At 32.6% G+C, this 6,972-nt stretch overlaps 1 long non-coding RNA gene across 13 annotated transcripts; it reads left to right on the forward strand.

Moving 5' to 3' along the window:
- The first annotated feature begins 1,512 nt into the window (after window positions 1–1,512).
- LOC145119338 (uncharacterized) lies at window positions 1,513–6,234 on the forward strand. 13 transcript variants are annotated; one of them, XR_013713792.1, is made up of 11 exons: window positions 1,515–1,781; window positions 1,999–2,484; window positions 2,715–2,815; window positions 2,931–3,050; window positions 3,148–3,415; window positions 3,994–4,063; window positions 4,400–4,476; window positions 5,063–5,142; window positions 5,250–5,305; window positions 5,438–5,499; window positions 5,956–6,234. It is a non-coding gene; the product is annotated as an uncharacterized LOC145119338 (long non-coding RNA). The 13 variants fall into 13 exon arrangements; XR_013713790.1 differs by having other exon boundaries at window positions 5,260–5,305; XR_013713793.1 differs by having other exon boundaries at window positions 5,286–5,305.
- Window positions 6,235–6,972: the final 738 nt, after the last annotated feature.

Here is a 6,972-nt window from a genome sequence, read left to right on the forward strand (position 1 = left end):
AGAGTCAGAAGGTTTTCATCAACTTACATAAGAACCTTACTACAGAAAACCTACACTACTCTCACAACAAATCACACATCCTAATCTATCAAAGAACTGAGTAAAAAGTTTAATCTAGAACAAACAAGATACATGAAAATCTTATCGTTGAACTGTGAGAACAAGAGAAGAAGATGATCTCTAAAATATGTAAAGAGAATGAATGATGGATTCAACTCTCATCTTCAATATATAGTCGGGTCATAGAAGACCCGAAGACCCGCATACAAACCCATGCTGATATGACCAACTTTCACTCCAACCCTTTAACTAATTCAGATGATTACATACACCCTGTAAATAACAAACTAATACAAAATATACCCTTACCTCCAAAATGTTAGTTTACAATAAACAAAAGTTATTAATTTTAACACTAATTGAGACAGTCGATCAACAATCTTTAAATCTTCATAAAATGACAAAAAAGTGCAGAAATTGCGTAAAAATCGACTGGATAGGATTTCGATCGTCTGCAACAATCTAGGGTTTGACTGATAGGACACACGATATTTATATAGCAAGCTTGGCTATAAATAAGGGCTCTGGCAAGAGGCACGACCCGTGCTAGGGAAGCACGACGTGTGTTTGGAGGCAGGTGGAGTCCATATGCATTTAAATGAAGTACATTGCCAAAACGAGACTTAGTTTAGAAGCAAGAACATGAAGCACAACACGTGCTTTGGTGTACAGGTCGTACTTTGTCATCGCAACGTAAAAATCCGAGAAAATCAGAAAAATGGACTTCGAAAGGGAAGCACGACCCGTGCTTGGGCTTTGTTGATATCAGACTCTAGAAAATCCTTCACAAATTCTTTAGAGGTGGAGTACGGCTCGTGGTTGGTCAGCGAAGTATTTTAAACACTCATAAAAAATTCAGAATTGCTTTGGTTAAGTTTCGTAAGTGGAACACAACTGGTGTTTGGTCTTTCTTAGCGTTTCGGCTCCAAATATGCTCGAGTAATATCCAAGGGCTTTCAAACTACCACTCCACTTCAAGTTACCTGAAATAGACACCAAAACTTGAACAATATGGGAATTATTTCAAAATACATTAGTTGCCTATTATTTAAAGGAATGCGAACATTTAAGCATAAAATATGATGCAAAATACTAATAAAAACTAATATAAAAGATGCATAAAATGACATCTAACATTACGTTGAAATATACTGAGACACGTTTACAAAACAATGTCACTACTAAAATTACCCTAATTTGAATTAATTATTTAGTTTCTATAATATATGTGGATCAACTAAGTTGATGATCGGATATATTATTATATATATATATATATATATATATATATATATATATATATTAAAGTTGTGTTAAAAGATGAATAGTGAACTTCTGTTTTTTTGACATAAATGGTCCCTGTATTATTCTTGGAAGTAGTAAGGGCATATTTTGACATTAGGTTTATTGTTTGTGTATACGTTTTAGCAATCTACCGTGTCTTTTATCTTCGCCACTGTATTGAGTGTGCACGTCTTCACGATCGTCCATCAGATGATATGTTCTGGATTCTTCTGATATTTCTGCTTCATACTTTTCTCGCCACCAACTACACATTTGCTTCCACCGCCTTGAACTGCTTTTCTCTACGTCTTCTGTGTTCCATCCTCGGATCCACTGTCGATCGTTTGGGGATTTTAGGGCTTTCAAAGCGAAAGGTCCCAGCAACAACTCATCACTTCCTCAATGACCATATATCGCTGAATTCGGTTCTCCTCCGGGTAAGTCCTTCTTTTACTTTTCCTTTTGTGTTTTTCTGCCATACCCATCCCGATCATTAGCTTCGACCCATCTCCAGCTGCTTTCCTTCTTTATTGTGAATCCCATCTGCAACCGTTCTATTACACAACATAAACCCTCACCCTTATTGAGTATGTCGACTTTTAAGAGACACAATTTGAGTTTTCTAACCCTAATCCTCTATTTTATCTTCTGCAGTTGAAAAGTGACGCATAGACGGACGATACCATATCTGTCACCTCCGATTACGGAGCGTTCATGGAGAAATTCACTCTCCCCCCGTCGCCAACAACTTCTCTGGCTCAGGTCGCCTTCAGTCGCCGACCTCCGCCATTTCCGTCCTTTTGTTTCTCCTCTTTTTCGATTCCATTGGCCCCTATATATCCGAAACACGAGCGCACACACATCCTGCTTTGATTCTCGCTCATACACACATATATAGATAAGGGGACGAAATTTAGGAAGTGTATACAACTTTTTTCATCTTGATTGAGCAACCAACATACATAGAATGGACGTAAAACCGGAAGTTAATAGTGGCGCTACAGAGGAGAAACATAATCGTCCACCGCCGGTAATCGATGCTCCCACTAATCCCATGGTTACGCCGCTGCTCAACGATCTCTATCAGTTCACTATGGCTTACGCGTACTGGAAAGCTGGAAACCATAAAGAACGAGTTGTGTTAGTTTCTCAATTCCTCTGTTTTCATTCTATAGTTTTGATTTATGCGATTTGTTTGTTTCTAGATGGAATTGATTACACTGGCTTTAGGGCATGTAATTTTGAAAATAATTTGGGAACTTTAGGATTGATATGTTATCTGCAATCTGTGACTTCTTTCAGATTTGACTTATATTTTCGGAGATTTGACTTATATTTTCGGAAAAATCCCTTTGGTGGTGAGTACACAGGTTTTGCTGGTTTAGAAGAGTGAATAAGATTCATTGCAAATTTTAAATTATCGAAGGAAGAGATTGCTTTTGTTCGAGAAACTTTATCTCCTGCATGTGAGGTAAAGCTTCAATTCAGATTTACTGAAACTAGTCCTACAATACTTGATCCTCATAAAAACATAATCAAGTTTAAAGATTTGTTCATTCATCTCAATTTTCTTCTGTTGATATCAGGATGCCTTATTTGATTACCTTGAAGGGATTGATTGTTCCGATGTTGAAGTGTATGCAATTACAGAAGGGTCAGTTGTCTTTCCTAAAATACCCCTGATGAGAGTTGAAGGCCCAGTAGCTGTGAGTCAATCAGTCAAACACACTGTTCAAGATAGTTTTTGAAAGAATGTGAATTGAAAATTTGAAATCCATTTATTTATATTTTGTTTTCTTACAGGTTGTTCAATTGTTGGAAACTCCTGATGTGAATCTTATAAATTATGCATCATTAGTCACCACAAATGCTGCAAGACATCGTTTTGTTGCTGGAAAATCCAAACTTCTTCTTGAATTTGGACTACGAAGGGCACATGTTTTTGTTATAATACGAGTAAATGACCATTTTACCCTTCTTTTTTATTTACAGAAGTTTTTGTTTCTTAGGGCCCAGATGGTGGTATAGGGGCATCAAGATATTGCTACATCGGAGGATTTGATGCAACAAGGTGTTCACTATATTAATTATGTTCAAATTGTTTATATATATATTGATATATAACAAATAACAATGTAGAATTGTAACTTATATATATATATATATATATATATATATATATATATATATATATTATTTATCGTGAAATGTTAGCAATTGTGCAGCTGGAATAATATTTGGAATACCACTTCGTGGAACACATTCCCATGCTTTTGTTAGCTCATTCATGGTTAATACATTTTTTATTGATGATTTTTATTATTGGAGTAAATTATATTTTTGGTGGCCGATTTTTTTCAATTTATATCCAAAATTTGTTTTCTTTAAAGTTTTATCATTTTACCACTTTTTGTACCTTTAGTTTGTTGATTTTCACAGATATGTCCGCTCGAAAAACTTTCTGGCACACTTTTCTTCCCCGAAGTGGATACCAATTTAACCAATAAATCTCACCTTTTTCTATTTTGTGTATCCCTTTACGTCTCTTTCTTCTATTTTCCATTAACTTTTTTTTTTGGCTGTACTTGTAACTATTTTTTTATTTGGCAGGTTATAATATGACAATATTTGTTTGTTCGTTTGTTGCAGGCATTTATCAAAACTTGAAATATTGAAGCGTAACGGAAAGGGACCCGAAAGCATAATTCATTACAAAGAGGTGAAACAAACATAAACACAACGGATTCCATTCCATTTCCAACGAATCATTAAAAGTTAGTGGTTTCAAGGGATTTTGATGAAAATTTCCCGTGTTTACCGTTTTGGATTTTAATGACCTTTTTTTTAATGGTAATTAAAGATAAAAATTAAAATTGTTATAATCCTATTTGGGTTTTAATGACCTTTTTTTTTTGGTTAAAGCAAACATATATTTTCTAGATAGACTTTCACTTGCTATAATTGAATAAATTTTCCAAAGTATAATGCTGCAATAGGAAGAAATGGAAGCATGTTGTTATTTATTGCGTTAACACATTTTTTCCCCCACTTGCAGGCTGAAGGTTTTTTCTGGATCAATATAAACATCCAGGAAGCACATTTAACAGATCAATTGAGTAATGTTGATTGTTGGTAATTTATATATGTATCCATTCTCTTCTTTAAGACCATAATAATTTGGCAAATTGGTAACTAAACTATTGATTGTCATGACCTATAACCTAATTTGGCAAAACAAAAGGCTTGCATCTCATAATGTTTTCAAACATGGAAACTTCACTAAAATATCATTATTTTATTTATTATAAACCTTGCATGCTCTTTCAATTATCTTCCTGTCATAAGGTCATGTAAAAATCACATAAAATTAGAGTAGAGTGTAAAAATGGGTTGACTGTTTTGACGACATGGAAACAAGAGTTTGGAATAGTTAGATAAGCAATAAATTTTTATAAATATCAGATCTTTGAATTTATTTTTGGTTGTGGGTGTTCTTTTTTTTTTTCTTGTAATTTGAGGTAGAAAAAAGTAGTGGGATGTCATTCCTCATAAACTGCAGAAATTGCAGACATGTGAGTACTTTTTGTTGTTTTTAAATAAAATCTTTTTCTAAACTATATATGAGATGAAATAATGCATTTTAATTTGCTTATTATATTTTAGTAAGAAGGGAACCACCACAAGTATTCAGATCGTACTTTTACACATTGTTTTGTAGTTGGTTCACTATTGCAAAAGGTGGTCATCTCCTTGGCAACAGACCTCGCTGAATGGTTATCAGAAGTGGAGAGTTGCAAGGTAAATTCTTTTTAGATGTAAATTACAAAAAAAATATTCATTCATATGAGATATTCGTTGTCTTCTTCTTCACCCACCATTGGTCTGACACCCCACCACTGTCCAAGAACAATATAGTGTTGAGGATGTTTGTTTTTTTGAAGTTGTTCACCTTCAATTGATTGTAAGCTTTTTGATTTCTCCTTATTTTTGTTGAACAGTGTCTCTATTTTCATTTGATTTTTAATTTTTGATCATTTGCTTTTGATTTTTAACCCTAATTTTCCCCAGAATATTTTACTTTGTTTTGACACAGTCAACACGGAAGAAAGAGAGAGGAAAATGGAAGAATTTGCATCTTTATAGAGTTACCAAGAGGTGGGTTATGGTTCATCATACATTCTTTGATTGATGTTTAGTTCTTGAGTATAAAGATTCGGATTAAACAATATTAAGTTCAGAATTGAAGTAATCTCTTTTGGGGTTTTGCTAATATGTTAATTGATTGCGTCTCTTCTAAAGTTACAAATACCATGTGAAACCATTTTACACAAAATAAAGAACATTTCCCTTTAGATTCTTCTTCAAATTCTCAATTCTCAGATCCTTGTGGATTTTTGGTCACATTCATGTACTTTGACTGTATGTTTTTATGCAAAAAGTCAAATAAATGGTTTGTATAGAACCTCTGTAATTGCATGTTCTGTTTATGTTTATTAGATACAATGTTGAGATAATTATTTCTGCCATACTTATTTGCATCACTACTGGATTTTTTTTTGAGTAAATGTTTATGGGTCTATTTTATATCTAATATATGTTTATATTTTACAGGTTGATAGTTCAAACGTCAGTATTAAAAAATAAATAAATATTAACTAAAATAGAAGTATTAAAAAAGTTGGAAACTATGGTGGCGGGTGCTCAGAATGTGAATGGGGTTGCAGTCGGTCGACTTGAAGGATATTTCGGTAATTCGAGGTTTTGTTCTCAGGTTACTAATGCTTATGGCAATGGAATGGAATCACAAAAGAACATTTCAATCTCTACAATCATGGATTCCTTTCCGGTTTCATGTAAATACACTATAATATTATTCTTTTTTGCTTCTCATTCCCGCTTTCATATATATTCCCGTTCATATATATTGATGCAAGTATGGAGTATGTATTTTGTTTTTTACTCATAATAATGAAAATCTCCTCATCTAAATGCAATGAAAATCCCTTCAATTTAATTGTTTTTATCCTCTAAATTTACCATATATATATATATATATATATATATATATATATATATATATATATATATATATATATATATATATATATATACATGTTACAAAATAAAATATCCTTTAAAACACAAATATTACTTCCTACTACATACTAACAAATACGATCACCAACGACACACTACCTATGACTATACGATATACATAACCGAAAACCAAAAGACTAAAACCCTGGTCGTAACCGAACCCCGCGGAGCGGGGTACCCCAGCTAGTTTTACATTTATAGGAGTTAACCTATGTTGCAACTAAAAATAACATCATATTAAAATTAACCAATTAAATAATATTAGTTAAAAAACTTTTATAGGAGTTAACCTATGTTGCAACTAAAAATAACATCATATTAAAATTAACCAATTAAATAATATTAGTTAAAAAACTTGTTAAGTTGTAGTGGGTTAAATTTTAAAGAAGTTAAATGATATCGAGAAGGGAAATGATTTATATACAACAATTTTTATCCATACATAACATTTTATGCTTAATAGAGTTGTACAATACAATATTTTATAGCAATTTTTAATAGAGTTGTACAATACAATATTTTAAAGCACAA

The sequence above is a fragment of the Lactuca virosa genome, chromosome 6 (assembly GCF_052849685.1).
Source record: "Lactuca virosa cultivar CGN04683 chromosome 6, Lactuca_virosa_CGN04683_v6, whole genome shotgun sequence".
Lineage (NCBI taxonomy): Eukaryota > Viridiplantae > Streptophyta > Magnoliopsida > Asterales > Asteraceae > Lactuca > Lactuca virosa.